The following is a 16,654-nucleotide window of genomic DNA, read 5'->3' as shown; positions in this document are numbered from 1 at the left end:
TATAAAGTTAACATCTCTTTATGGCACATTGTTGAAAATCTCATTATGTTACTCCATTTTGTTTCTTTTTGATACCTACTTTTAATGTGACCAAGGCCATTGACGAGGGCAAATCTGTGCACACAGCATACCTGGACTTGATAAAGGCTTTTGACACAATCCCATATTCAGGCATTACTGTTAAACTCAGCAAACTGAATGTAAACCCTTTCATTGTAAGATGGGTTGTCAACTGGTCCACAAACCTGTCACACACTATCAAAGTGGGTGACTCCACATCAACCAGCAGACCTGTTACCAGTGGGGTGCCACAGGGTCAGTGCTGGGACCCCCACTGTTTGGTATATACTTCTTTGAAATTCAAGTCAAATTTAAGGGGTTGTGGCCAACCACGTTTGCAGATGACTGTAAACTAGGTGCAATAATTGAATCCCCAAATGATTTCAGTATACTCCTTGAGGGTCTCACACAGACCAACAACTGGTGAATTAGTCACGGTCTCAAACTGAATGCAAAGAAATGCATCATCATTCCCTTCACCATAATGTCTCCTCACAGTATCAAATCAACAACAATACACTAAGAACCCATGAAGTGGTAAGAGACCTGGGTTCACAAGTTGACTATGACTGTGAGAGCAAAGAACAGGTTAAAATGGACTTCAGTGGATTTTTTTCTGAAAATGTAAAATAAATGTTCTGCATTTCAGTGTGTAGAGTGCACTCAGTTTATTTACTTGGCAAAAACATATAGCTTGGCATTCATTGTTAATAAGAATCAAAAGTAAAATATTTTATCTCTTATAAACTATGCAGCTTGTGAAATTTATTATCTACAAGCAGGTCAAGATGAACTCTTGAATGCAGCCGTGTCTCGTCAATATGATACGCAAGACAGGCCATGGACGAAAGGAGTTATTCTTCAGGAACAAAATGTTTAAAATATGGAAAACAAACTGTCAGCAGACCAGCTTGAAAGGAAAGACTTATTATTCTGGCAAATTCTCAAAACTGCTGATGCAGGCAGAAAAGACACTATAAAGATTGTGACTTTTTCTTTTGAATGAGAGACTTTGATTATTCTAAGCTGAAGTTATGTTTTGATGTATTAACTTTCATTGTTAAACTAGATGTCAACTTCGTATGCAGTAAAACGAATGTCATAACAGCAGAACTGTTTCAATGGCTTCACTGAGTAGAGGTACAGACTACCTGAATAGTGTAGTACCACTTTAATTATAACAGTGGTGAGCCCAGTCCAGTCCAAACAACTGGTGTGGGGGGGGGTGACCTGAAGAGGTGCCTCTCACAGTACGACATTCCAGCACAGACCTTCTTAGAATCGATTCTTCTCTTCCTAAAACTTTGTCCATTGACTGGAGGACAAACACTGCAGCACAGTACAGGGCAGTACAGTAATTCTTCTTCAGACAATTGGTGATATACAGGGTCCAAATATTCTACTGCTGAACATTTATCTCATCAGCATCTAGTGAAAGACAGCAGAGCTGTATGACTGGTATGTACGCAAGGCAAAAGTGCCACAGAACATACAAAAATGTGCTATTTGCAATTATTTAAATGTTGCTTTTTGCATGCCTTGTCATAAACATATTGTACAAAACCTGGAACACAACCAGGATAAAGTAATGCCTGAAGCACAGACAATGGTTCCTGTTTCTATATATCCTGTTGCAAAAGATTTGTTAGAGAGTGATGCAGATGTCAAGGTTTGTGCTTTACAGTCTGATTTGCAGGAGTTTAATGACTGGATTGCTAAAGTTAGCAACTAGCAAGATCTTGACCTCATGGGTCATTTTCAGACTTACTGTGATAAATAAAATGCGTCTGGTAAACTGCATGCTGACAGCGCTGAATGTACAAAAAAAATGTCTCATTTTTTGAAAGTCTCACAGACTGAAATTAAGACCTTTACACAAATGGTTATTGAACAGGGCAGTAAAGCTACTGGTATGATAGAAGGGTTAATGAGTAAAATTGTCAGTTTGCAAGAAAAATATGACAAGCAACTGGCTGACACACAGCATGATGTAACTGTTGCAAGGGAGGAGATAAACACATTATGAACTCAGTTAAAGACACAAGAATTTGAGGCTACTAGTGCAACAGACTTAGCTAATCAAGATCTTTTAAGATTGCAAGCCCTGTTAAAAATATCAATCTAAAGCACTAGAAACTGCTGTTACCAGTCCTATCATAGCTTCAGCAGGTGTTTCTGCTAAAGTTTGTCATCAGTCTAGGATGTTAGAAACTCTCCCTAAATGGGATGAACATAAGGGTATTTTTAATAACATGATTACATTTAAAGCTTGGGTTCTTAAAACTGTAGGCACTGTATGGAATTATACACTTGAACGTTGTTTCTGGAATTTTATTCCTCAGCATTTCATGGCTTACATTCAGCAAAAGCAGTATCCAATACAAACTAAACACCTACGAATGACAGCAGTATTGTTAGCATAAACTAGGGGCAATCTCTCACACCAACACTTTTAGATCAGTTTCAAATGACAGTCTGTGATTCTTTGGAAGAACAAGCCAAACATTACCAGCTAGCATATATGCTAGTTAATGGCAGTGATGAAAAAGATATGAAAGATGTCAATTTTCAAAAAGCTGTTATGCGCTCCTTTTTGGACCATTTGGAAGGTGTCCCAGGGGATATCAAACTTATTTATGAGAAATATTCAAATGCACTCACAGAGTTAGTAGATAAATTGCTGTGAGCATGTATTATGTGTAAAGATAATTCTATTTATAAGCAAAAGATTTACACTTCCTGTTCTGCTCCCATTGTTAGTGAAGTAAGGGGAAGGGGGCATGGGAGATGGATTAATCAGGGACAGCAAGTACCACAGCAGGTAGCAGGACAATCATGTCAAGGGCAAGTTATACAGGGGCAACAACAGGCAGCATCAGCTCCCCTAGCCACTCAGTTAGCTTCTCAAGTTACTCAGTCTATAGAGGGGCCTCCAAACTGCCAATTTGTTATTCCTGTAAACAGGTAGGTCATACTAAAAATGATTGTAAATATTATCGCAGATGGCGGTAGGAACAAGAGGAAAAGGGTAAGTTTCTTACCGTGAAAAATTTTGATAAGCCACGTGTACCACGACAGCAACAGGTAATGCAGTCAGAAGTACAAGCACAGCAGTACACTTCACAACAATATGTGACAGAGGGTAATAGGGGACTACAGCAACAACCCCTATATACCACAAACACTCAACAGTCAATATTCCCAGTACAACAAAGGGATGGTTTGACACCTAGTGTCAATGTACTAGGTAATATTGTTAGCACACAGGATACAACTGTTCCGTCTGACTTTGTTTCTGAGGGTCCAGTAAATCCTAATTATGAGCAGTGAATACCCTTGCATCATGAACTTAAGTGATCTTATGTTGACTGTGAAGAGGTTGAGGAAACACTGCAATTATATCCTTTGCAGTCCAATACCACCGATGATTTGGGGTGGGAAGTAGATCTACTATAGGGGTGTGACCCCCCCCACCCAAGTCTCGTTCTTGACTAACTTCAAGAATGGGAAAAATGGATGACCACTTATCAACATTTGGGTAGAGGGGAACCTGTGGGAAGATGTTCTTCTAGATACACGAGCGGCTGTCTCAGTGACAGGTAGGCATTTGCCTCCTGACTTGTCTAAATGTACCTGTATTTCAGGTTTTAATGGCTCTGGGGTTAGGATGGTGGCCTAATGGTTAAGGTATTTGCCTTACAAACACAAGGTGCAGGGTTTGAGTCCCACAAGGGATAATTGGCTAGGCTTAAAATGGCTCACAAAGGCAGTTAGCCTAGTACTAATCTATGAACCTCTATGGATGTCTAGCCATAGGTAGTAAACCTGTACAAGTACAATTCTCCCTTCAAGGGGAACCAGTGAAAGGGGTATTTTTGATGCATAATTCTTGCACTTCCACAATCTTGGGAATGGATATATTGTCCAAAATGGGAATTGTCATAGACCTTCCTAATGGCATTATATGGCAAGGACAAGGTCCCATGTTGTGTATGATTGAGGCAATACGTGTCAAACAGTTCTGAAAAGGACCGTGCTGGCAGCCCTACTGAAAATGAAGTATGGTCAAAGGTAAAACAACAGTTCCTTATGTTGTGGTCTCAAGGGCCCACAGACTGCAGGAAGCTACAGGAAGCAGTTTCTGTAGGCAATGAAGATTTTATTCCACCGTTTCAAAAACAGTATCCGATCCCAAAGGAAGCAGAGACAGACATGCAAAATTGCATACAACGATGGCTCGATGTGGGAATAATTCAAAAGGAAAATAGCCCTACAAATTCACCCATATGGCCAGTTAAAAAGAAAGATGGCACTTACTGATTGGTTATTGATTTACGAAAAGTGAACCAAATCACGACTCCCTGAGCTCATGTGATTCCAGGGGTCCCAGAGCTAGCAGCAGGAATAAAACCACAAAGTTAGTGGTTTACAGTGATAGACTTAGCCAATGGTTTCTTTGCAGTACCACTGCAGGAAAAAGATTGGCAAAGGTTTGCTTTTACATTTCAAAATGAACAGTTTGTCATGACATGGTTACCACAAGGGTTTCAAAATAGTCCAGTTATATTTCACCAAATAGTTGGACGAATACTACAAGGTCTACAATCTGATGATTCTGTTCTGCATTACATTGACATACTAATACAGTATGAAACAAAAGAACAGCATTTAGCTAAAGTGACACAGGTCCTTCAAACACTGCAGGAGGCAGGGTTTAAAGTTAAAAGTGAAAAGGTACAATTCATGTCATCTGAAGTAAAATTTCTAGGTACTATTTTACGTCCTTCTGGGCATACTCCTTGTTTGGAGAGGGTGCAGGGAATTTTGCATTTCTGAATAAACTGGTTACCATTCCGGATTTGCACAAATTTCTGGGTATCATAAATTATAATCGGGAATTCATAGAGGATAATGTCAGCATGGCAGTTCCTCTGTATGACATGCTTTCTAACCAGAAAGAATTACCCTTTCTGGAGTGGGAACCAAAGGAAAATATGGCTTTTTGTGATTTAAAGGCAACATTGGCCAAGGGTACAGAATTAGTAGTGCCAAGTCTAACACATCCCTTTGTGTTACAGGCAGCAGCTGGACCCAACACACTCTCTGTTGTACTTTTGCAGGAGTGGCCTCAGGGCTCTGATTCTAGAATGGAAATGACTTTACACCCCATTACATTTTTCAGTAGGAAGATGACACATGTTGAGAGGGGATATCACCCGTGTATTAAGCAACTTTTGGCCATTTACTAGGGTTTAAAACAAACTGAATACCCAACAGATTTTTCCAAAGACATTATAGTACAGACACCACATTATGCCATACAGACTTTGGTAAATGAGAGTCAGCTGAATAAACTGACTGATGACGTCAGTCAAGCAGTGTTTGCAAAATGGTTGGCATTATTTAGTGTCAAGCAAGTTACAATAAAGACAGGAGATATGTATTACTTATCTAATTTCATGGAGTATGAAGGAAAACGACTCAAATGCATTAGGCACATTTCAAATCCAGAAAAGCCCATTCTGTCTCCTGATTTTCAGGAAGACAGGCCATCCATCTTTCTCGACGGTGCTCACTTTTGGGACAATGGACAATATCGGACTGGATTTGCAGTAGTACCAGAAAACCCTTCTGTGGGACAGCCGACTCTGATTCAGTTACCGGGACATGTCTGCTCAGCGAGCTGAACTGGAAGCAGTTCTTTATTTGTTACAGCATTTTCCACCTGTCAATATTTTTTCAGACAGTGCATACGTAGTTAATTCTCTGCAGCTGCATATGTCTACATGGGCAAGGAGAGGGTTTGTTGATAATATGGGCAAACCACTCAAGCATGCTTCTGTGTTACAGACTATTTGGAATTTGGTTTGTAGTCAGTCCGTTGTGGGTTGCTACAGTATCTTAAAGGTAAAAGCTCATCAAAAAGCTACAAATGAAATTTTTCAGTTGAATAACTATGCTGATCAGATGGCAAAAAAGGCAGCCAAGGAAGGAATGCAATTGTATCCTACAGAACACCTTTCTGGTGTACCAGATAAAATCACTGCAGTACATGCCATACAGACATTTTCAGCTCAGAATTTGCAGCATGATTTGCTGCAGATCCAAGTTTGGACTGCATGAAGAGTTAGAAAAATGTACTCTTGTAGGAGAAAGTCCAGGGCAATATTATGCAAAATGTTTTGAAGACGGTTCTAGTCTTCCTTATATACCGTACCAACAGGCACAACAGTTAGTGAAATTTAATCATCAGGTATTGGGACATTTGGGTACACAAAAGTTATGGCCCATTGTAAAGAACAAGTACTGGCATCCACAGTTAAAGAAAATCTGTGATTTAGTGCATGCTGAATGCTTAATATGTTTGCAGGTTAATGCTCAATTGAAAAAGCCACAATTACTAAGGGTAAATCCAGCGGATGGACCTTGGTATGCCATCCAAATTGACTTTGCAGGTCCATTATCCCCAGCTAAAGGTGGGTACAGGTATCTTCTAGTGGTAGCTGATGTTTTTTCAAAATGGGTAGAAACAATTCCTACAAAAACAATGACGGCTAAGGCTACAGCAGAAGCCTTATGGGAAAACATTTTTTGTCATTGGGGATGGCCACGAGTTATCGAATCCGATAAAGGGCCACAATTTGTCAGTAAACTAATGAAAGCTTTGTGTGATTTGCTTGGTATCCAGCAACAATGTTATGTTCCTTACCATCCCCAGTCTAATGGGATAGTTGAAAGAATGAACAGGACTCTTAAAGAATGCCTTAAGAAAGCCTGCTTGGAAAAAGGCGTAAATTGGATAACACATTTGTCTGTAATCGTGCTTGGTGTCAGAGCAACTCCACACAGTAAAACAGGGATCTCATCTTTTGAAGTCATGACAGGCAGGAAAATGCCTGTACAATTGCCATTCAATCCTACTGTTAGTACAAACAGACCATTATTAGAAATTGCACAGCATCAACAATGGTTAAAAGATATTTCTGAATTGTGTCAAAGCCTATCAGAAATGCAAGCATTCAAATTACGATCAAAGGATCCTGTTATGCCAGAAGAAAACCTTCCCTCTGGGACACAGGTATTGTCACAGACAGACAGTCCATGCGATAGTATTTGGCAAGGATCTTTTGAAATAATTGCTCAGTTAGAACCTTTAGTGTACAAAGTTAAAGGAAAGAAAAAGAGCAAAATAATTCTTGTTCATAGAAATCAGTTGAAAGTCATTAAGTGACTTCATGTTTTGTGTTTTTTTGTAGACTCAAGGCAAATGCCAAGTCTGAAACAGTTAAAAAAGCATCTTTCAAAACAACTTTTCAGATTAATACCACTTACGTGGAAAGGTTATATTATTGTACATAATGAAGATTCTGTTTGTTATTGCACTTACTGTACTCATTGGAGCCCTTGAGGTAGAGTGTCAAACAAGAGAAATGCAAGTTTGGAAAATAAACAACGACAATAATACTCTAAAGCTAGGTTGGTGTGAATGCTCAAAAATAAATCTTTTTTGTGGGCAACAACAGCAGGACAACTTCACTTGTCCATCTAATGCTAATTGTACCTTTGGGCATATAATAGATCCCAGTAAAGTTACCTTTTGGTCCACGGTTATGGGTCATTATTACATTCGACCAAATAGTCCTAAGGTAACCCTTGAATTTAATTCCAAAGTTTCTATTAAATGTTGTCAATTTCCTATATTTTATTTGGGAAAAGGAAAAAAATTCAAAGAAATATCCACCATTAACACAATGGCTGGTCTTCACTTATGTGAAGAAATGTGATAATCATACCATACAGAGAATTAGTATTCCTCCCAATAATACAAAAGTACAACTAAATTTTACTACTGGAGTTTCTGTAACATGTACTAATACCACAGTCATTACAGGCAGCATACATTGGGCATATGTTCTATCAATATTAACAGGTAAACCTACCTCTGTTCATACAGACCATTTTGTTAAAAACCCTTCTACGTGTAAAAAGGTAAGCAGACAGTATCAAAAGGTTGTAGTACATTTTAACATCACATTCCCAGACACAGGCAGGTGCCGATATAAAAGGGCTTGGTATGATACTCTGCTAGGAGGCCTAGGTACAGCCATGGGAGCTATTAATGCAGCTGACATTGAAATTCTAACTAATCATTTAAAAGTAGTGGGGGAAGATTTCTCTCAGATTGTGCATTTACAAGCATCTTGGAATCCAGAAATATGGAAGACACACCTGCACAATATAAATTATCAGCAGCAGTTTTTAGACAAGTATGATGCTATGCAGCTACATCAGTTGGAATTTGATGGTAACATGACAATTTCTGTAAATTGGACAAAATGCACTATGCAATCTTTGTATGTGAAAATTCAAAAAAATAGAGTACAAACTGAACTTATGTTACAAAATGAAAATGTTTGGCGACAGTTGTTTAACAAATGGATACCTGATACAGACTGGATTAAGCTATTTACTGAAGTAACATACTGTACTCCACAATACTGTACAGGAAAGTTTATATGTTATAATGTCACTGATACCACTATTATGTGCCAGTTTACTGTGTTACCTATGATATTTCTCGTACCAGAAGGCTATGAGTATTGGTTGCCACAATTTGAAGGTAATTATGTAGATATGAAAGGAAAAACACATAAAATAGAGTATTGTACACAGACTCAAAATGGACTAATTTGTGGACAGCATTTGCCTGTCTATGAACCATGCATTCTGTTAAGTTGTGTAAATGGACTATTATGCCTTCTTTTCAAATGTTTATAGAAGTGGCTCCTCAGTATATTTGTCTGGTTACAGATTAAGACGTAGATCATAATTTAAAATTACCTTTTGTAGAATGTTTATCACATGTTGATTTCCTTATATGGAATAATAAGAGCTATGTGTTTACTGAACCCATAGAAGTAAATATTTCCAAAAACTGGAATTATGACTTAATACAGCTTCCCAATATATCTGTATCCTTGGATAATTTAAAAAACATAATGGAAAATACTAAAATTCTCAGAGAGTATTTGGAAAAAAGAAATAAAAGTATTCTGTATAATGAGGCGTTAAGAATTATTGCAAAAGATAAAATACTTAGCTTGGCTGAAAAGACCAAAAAAGACACTGTTCTCAGTTGGTGGGATATCTTTACTGGTTGGTCAAAATCAGGAAAAAACCTGTTAAGTTGGTTGATACATCCTGTATTAGTAGGGTTAGGCATTATAGTCATACTAAATATCTGGAATTGCTGTCTAAGTTGTCATTTGCGAAAAACGTATAAAATTCAACAAATCATGATGGTTAACCTAGATAAACTGGTAAAGGTTTCAGTGTGTACAACTAAAGTTGAAAATGAACAGTCATTTTCCACTTTTTAAAATGGTGTCAGTATACTCCAGGAGGGTCTCTCACAGACCAACAACTGGTGAATTAGTCACGGTCTCAAACTGAATGCAGAGAAATGCATCATCATTCCCTTCACCACAAACAATGTCTCCTCACAGTATCAAATCAACAACAATACACTAAGAACCCATGAAGCGGTAAAGGACCTGGGATCACAAGTTGACTGCGACCTTAACTTTGACTACCATGTATCTACTGTAGTAAGGAAAGATTTCTATGTATCACACTTAATTAGTAAAGGCATCTCATTGAGAGCAAAAGAAGTTATAAGCCCCCTATACTCATCACTTATCCAGCCCATAATTGAGTATAATGTCCAGTTTGGCATGAGGAGTACTAAGCACCTGCAGCAATTAGAAAGACCTGAGAGATTTCTAACAAAGAAGATCAAAGGGCTCCAGCATGTGCCCTACACAGACCGACTATAGTCCCTGTCACTATACTCCATATCATATAGACTTCTTAGGGGAGACTTATGTCCAGCCTACAGAGCAATCCAAGACCTAAATCTAATGAACTTGCTGCATATCCGTAAATCAAATAGGACTAGGGTTACCTGTTCCAAGGACCTAAATATGACCTGCGACTTAAATAAGACATGCTAGAGGGACAGATTTATCTCCCAGTGACTGCCGTGTCTTTGGAGCAGGCTACCAATTCATGTGAAACAGAGCACTTCTATGACACTGTTCAAGAGGAACCTGGACGAGTGGATGGGGTACCATAAATTCTTACCTGGAATAGAGCCCACAACCCTCCAGGACATGGGCAGTCATCACTAAATGCAATCTTGCGTATTGGCTATCATTTCTATGGTATTACATTGGGATGAAATGGCTAGGCTTAAAATGACGTCTGAGTCAATAGCCTAGCTATTTCCTATGATCCTATGATTCTATGTTTTCCAGCTTTTGATATTTTTAATTATTTTTCTTCCACAGTTGTTGTTGTATTTTTCGGCTTTTCCCGTTAGGGGTCGCCACAGTGGAACTCCGGTCCGCTAATGATTGGCAGTAGATTTTTATGTAGTGAGTTGCCAGCCCTAACGTACAACCTTCAACGAAGGTACGCCCATTCATGCATGTCTCTACACAGAAGATGCTTTAGCTGAGAATCGAACAGGACAACGTCTTACCGTGAGGCGACACAGTACAAGTTCTTATTTTTGTCATCATGTTATCTTCTATTCATGTAATATTTGCATACATGGCCCAGGCTGTGCCACTGTGTTTCCACTACACAAGCATAGCCCTTTGCAAATCCAGCTAATTAGAAGTCCATTAGCCTTACCAGCTTTATATGCAAATCCATGGAACGTATCATAGCAGGACTCAATTATTCAGGCATAGGCAACTTAACTAATCTAGACCTCAATCAGCATGGTTTTTTGAAGGGCAGGGCCTGTCTCCTGAACCTAGTAAGTTTCCTTGTAAACCCGTATGTTGTTCACTGGATTACAAACTGGCAATCCAACGGATTCCAAGTTGTGGAAATTGCTGGTACACTCTCTAAATGTTTAATTGTAACAAGTGGGGTGACACAGGGATCAGTGCTAGGCCCTCCTTGCCTCTTGGGCATTTACTTTACAAACATCCAAACCAATATCCCAGAAGTATGGTTGATCAAGTTTGCTGATGACTGCAACTTATACTAAAACACTTCAGCAAGGTCTAGAATATGCCATAATTGGTGTACTGAGAAATTATCTAAAACTAAATGCAAAAAAGTGCAGCATAACAACATTTAGCAAAAAATCTACTGTCATCACATATATTATAAATGGCATTTCTTTTTGGATAGATAAAGCCACAAGAGACCAATGAACTGGCCTGGACAACTCTTCCTCTTATTTGATCATCATGTTTCCATCATAATCAGGTATTCCTTCCATCTATCACAAATAATTTTGAAGAGAATAGCTTCATGATCTAAAGAAGTCACCCTACCACTGTACTTCTCTCTTATCAGACCCATCATTGATTACAATACCCCCTTTGGTATGTAAAAATCCAAGCACAGTGTTCAACTGGAAAGACCCCTAAGATTTCTAAACACAAAAATTAAAAGCCTTAAATCATTCAATTATCCCATCAGATTAACACAATTCACTTTATATTCTGCAGTCTACCAACTACTCCAAAATGATTCATGTCTTTCTTTTTGAGCCATTAAAGTCCTCATCCCATTTGACCTCTTATTTCTTCACAAAGCCCGTGGCTCTACAAACACCCACACTAAGGGCTAAAATTTGCACCTACAAATAAAAAGGACTTGCCCGAGGGTTAGGATGCTAACACGTATTATTAGTCTAAAGTATAAATTACCACTACAAGTCATACTAAATACAGTTTGAACTACCTTTAAGTCTCGATAGATAAATGGGTAGACACAAATTTACACCAGGGTTAAAATGTACAGGCTTACTCAGTCAGGGGAAATGAGCACTACTAAATGCCTGAAAAGGGTGGCAAGAGCTTCTAAGTGTGTCTTCTCAAAGGTGTATATAGCTAGGGATCTTGTGGTCCTTGTAGTCATTTGCCACATATTACTTTTATGTTTCTACATGTTCAAAAATGTCCTTGGACCGGTGTGTTCCCTGGTTAACAAATTTAAAATAAAAAGGAAAAATAAAATGCTATATTCCAAAGTCTAACACTTTGAACTTGTAAGCCCCTAAAGTCAGTGTTAGCCAAAGGTGAGAGTTTTCAAAAGCAGTTAGCAAGTTTTATAAATAATTATACAGGTGTAAAACCATAAATTATAAATCCATGTGGTTCCTGGATCTGTGGAATGTACAGGTGCTGCCACCGCTAAACACTGCTGAGCAGATGGTTTAGTTGCATGGGATATTTATTGACAAAGACTTAGTCTTACATACTTCTGCAATAAGGAAGACATTTTCTCCTAAGAGCTACTTGTAACTCTTTTCATTCCTTTCTCCTTCCCATCTTCATTCTTTTCTGTTTCCTTGTCTCCATCTCTCCTTGCCCTCATTTCCTTCAGCTCTATTCTTTCTTGGTCTTTTTCCATTTCCCGTATTCTCCAGTTGTTTTTATGCATTTTCTTCTATCACCTGTAGCTTTGTGTATTCTTTACTTTCACGCTGCCCCTCACTGCCTGCTTTATTCTCATAGCCTTTCTCCTCCCTTGGTTCATCTGTATGACATCAGGGTTTATGGGTCTGCATTCATAAAACACCAGCAGCAACAAAAAGACTTAGAAAACACAATTTCACTAGCACTTTACCAGCAGTATTTTATTCAAAACGTGATCTGGTACCTCGGCAATTCGCCTCCATAGATCACCCTTATGGGTCTGCAGTCTGCCCTGCATTATCCAAGTCACTCCTGCTCTTCCAACCCTTTCGTTATTGCACTATCGCTCTTTACATCTTCTTCATTACCTGCATGTTGGGCCCTGCAGTATATTTTATTGTTTTGTATGTACTGCGATTTCAAGCCGCATTCATCTCAGTCCTCATTTTTGTATGGTGGTGCTTTATTTCATACACCCTTTTCAAACCTTTTGGTGGTTTTATTGTAATCTGCCTACTTCTAAATTGAATTTATCTTTTGGAAGACCTACTACTCACCTGCCAAAACATTATTTTTCAAGGGCAAAATGCACTTCAGCACTACCAATTAGGGATTCTAAACCTCTATTTTATCATTCTATATTTTTGTACAGAACTACTGTATAACTCCGCTAGAGTATCTGTTTAAGTAATTGGGGTAAAAAATGGCAAATTTCACTGCTTGTTAAATGTTTTATTAAACAGTGGTACATACCTGATCTTGTTGCATTACGATATTTAATCTAAACTAGAATTCCATTATGGTAACATCTACTTATCATCTGAATATGACCCACAACTGACCAGTACATAGGGCCAGAAACAATTCACCTTAACATCAGAACAATTTCCTACAAGACTACAGGGGTCAAAACATAGATGGACTAGTACATGTCTGATATTCTTTGCTTTGGAGAAACATAACACGCCACTTTATTGGCTACTTAATTCCTACACTGCGGCTACATTTGTTTACAGTGGAAAGGAGACATAGAATGGCTTCTTGGATAGCAATATGTATGGCTGATCTTAACAGTGTATTGTACCACATAAACCCTACACCATCCAAATATTTTGAAGAACTGTGGTAAAAGTAACCACTGACAAAAACAAAAAAAAATCTTAATATGTAAGGCACCTTCTTACCTCCAGAAAATACCATGTCAAAACTTGAAACGACTGGGTCTATTTTAACATTACAAATTATCCAATTATACTCAGAGGCATAAATACTGTCTGTTAACCAATAAAACGTAACTCTGCAGATTATTTTTTCCAATAGATATTTGGTGGTCTGTGTAGGGCAGAAAAGCAGTAAAGTCTCTGAGAGCACTGATTGGACCATAACAACCAAACCACTAAATGTTTATCAAATCATGCGTGACTCTTGCAGTAAGCTTATTCCTGTTTTAGAATAGCAAAATCCACTGAGCAAACCAAAATGCAATACAAGTAATGTAAGACAGCGATTCAGGTTGTAGCCTGCTATAGGTCCCCAACCATGTACCAAGACTCGCACTCCATGTTCCTAAGCGTTAGGGTCCAACCTAACACTGTCTTGCTAGGCGACTTCAACTACCCCTCCATTAACTGGATAAACTACTCATGTACCAATACACTTGCCCAACATTTCCTGTAGTTCATTAATTCCAATGCCCTGGACCAGCTCGTTCTTACCCCCACTAGAGGTAGCAATATCCTTGACCTGGTCATTGCTAACATGGGCGACTGTTGTTCTACACCAATAGTCAGCTCCTCCCTGGTTAGATCTGACCACAAACTAATCAACTTGAAAATCCACATCCCTCCCACCCCCCCAGCAAAGGTAACCACCATGAAAAACTTCTCCAAAGCTAACTTTGAGATCCTAAAAACAGAGGTGGCTAACTTAACGGCACCCATGCAAATGGAGAATAGTTGCATGACTGCAGAATCATACAACAATGCACTGTATGAACACATACACAAATGCATGGATCGTGCCATACCCAATAGAACCAAGACACTCTCCTCCAAAAAAAGGAAGTCAATCTGGTGGTCCCCTGCCATAAACAAACTCTACAACAGAAGGAGGAAACTGATGCAGAATAAGGTGAAGTCCCAAGACTGGAAAAACTCCCTTATCTGCCTCAACAAAAAGTTGAGATCCCTCATCAGGTCCTCTAAAGCTAGGTATGAAAACAGAATTGCAGCAGATAGTAAAGACAGCCACAAGGCCTTCTATAGTTATGTAAAGAATCTCCATGGCAATACCCAGATTTGCTCTGAGCTACTGCACAATGGTATCTCCTATACCGAGCCAACAGATATTGCCAGTATACTGGCCGAGCATGTCTTCTGTGTGGAGACATGTGTGAATGGGTGTACCTTAGTTGAAGGTTTTGCATCATGGCTGGCAACTCGGCACATAAAAATCTACTGCCAATCATTAACGGACTGGAGTTCTGCTGTGGCGACCCCTAAATGGGAAAAGCCGAAAGACACAACAACTGGCCGACAGATTCAGTGCCAACTTTACCCCCCCCCCCAAAGGACCAATCACAATACTAGTAGATTGCCAGGCACCCAGTGTTACTGCTGCACAGATTAAAACAGCACTGTCCAAGGCCAAGAATACAGCTTCTGTGGGACCTGACAATATCCCTGGTTGTGTTCTACATGAACTACAGAGTGAACTGGCACCTCACCTGTGTGCTCTGTTCAATCACAGCCTCACCTCAGGCTTTGTCCCTGCCGAATGGCGCACTGCTACAGTTATCCCTCTATATAAAGGAAGAGTGACTACAGACCCTGGGAACTATCGCCCGATTAGCCTAATGAGTCTGATATGCAAACCTATGGAATGCATCATCATTGACCTAATAAACAAGGATAAAGGGAATCTCCAAACTTTGATTCCCACACAGTTTGGTTTTGTGAAGGGTAGATCATGCATACTCAACTTGGTCGACTTCTTTGAGTCAGTAACCAGAGCTGCGGATGAAGGCAAGGTGGTTCATACAGCCTACCTTGATCTGGCCAAGGTTTTTGATACCATTCCCCACTCAGGAATTATAGAAGAACTCACTAAGTTTGGCATCAACCCCTATATCACTAGGTGGGTTGCAAACTGGCTCACAGATAGAACTCACAGTGTGAAAGTAGCTGACTTCAAGTCAGACTGCCGATTAGTCATGAGTGGAGTCCCACAGGGTTCTGTCCTGGGTCCTCTCCTGTTTGGTATCTACTTCTCTGAAGTCCAGGCCAACATGAAGGGACTCTGGCTGACAAAGTTCGCAGATGATTGCAAGTTGGGAGCTATTATTAACTCCCCAAGTGATGTTGACATCCTACAGAATGGCCTCACTTTGACCGACTGGTATCAGAACCATGGCCTTAAGATTAATGCCAAAAAATGTGTCTTCATCCCCTTTGGGAAAAACCCGGTTTCCATGAATTACCACATTGATTGTAGTCCACTGAATACAGAAGATGTTATAAGAGATCTGGGAACACAGGTTGACAGCAACCTCTCTTTTGATCACCACATTGCCCTTGTGGTCAGAAAGTCCTTCTATGTGGCACATCTCATTACTAAGCGTTTTGCATCCTTGAAGAAAGAGGTCATTGTCTCCCTCTACTCTTCCCTCATTAGGCCAGTCATTGAGTACAATGCCCCATTTGGCATGTCCCTCACTAGACACCTGCAAAAACTGGAGAGGCAGCAAAAGTACCTCACACAGAGGATCCTAGGCCTTAAACACTTGTCCTATATAGACAGATTCAAAAAACTCCAACTATTCTCTGTCTCATATCGCCTACTTAGAGGCAATCTCTGTTTGACTTAAAAGCCATGTCTGACCAAGCTCTGTTAGAAATGCTACAGCTAAAGAAATCCCAATCCCTTCGCCCCACATGCTCCAGAGACCTCAACCTCATTACTAAAATTAACAGAACATACTGGAGGGACAGGTTCATAACCCAGAGACTGCACATACTATGGAATAGACTTCCCATACATGTCAAGCAGAGCATCTCGCTGACCCTCTTCAAGAGAAAACTTGATGAGTGGATGGGAAACAAAAAATTCACCCTGGGGATAACACCAGTGGCTCTACTCGAAAGAGGCACTGG

At 39.5% G+C, this 16,654-nt stretch overlaps 1 protein-coding gene across 2 annotated transcripts in view; it reads right to left on the bottom strand.

Moving 5' to 3' along the window:
* The window catches only part of LOC122809561 (stabilizer of axonemal microtubules 1-like), a 369,246-nt gene that overhangs the window by 298,982 nt on the left and 53,610 nt on the right, over positions 1–16,654 (bottom strand). The gene's annotated exons all lie outside the window — the stretch shown is intronic.

This window comes from Protopterus annectens, chromosome 8.part0, assembly GCF_019279795.1.
Source record: "Protopterus annectens isolate FY-2018-M chromosome 8.part0, PAN1.0, whole genome shotgun sequence".
In the NCBI taxonomy this organism is placed as follows: domain Eukaryota; kingdom Metazoa; phylum Chordata; order Ceratodontiformes; family Protopteridae; genus Protopterus; species Protopterus annectens.
Note: the sequence above shows the minus strand (reverse complement) of the source record. Positions and strands in the feature narration are given on the sequence as shown.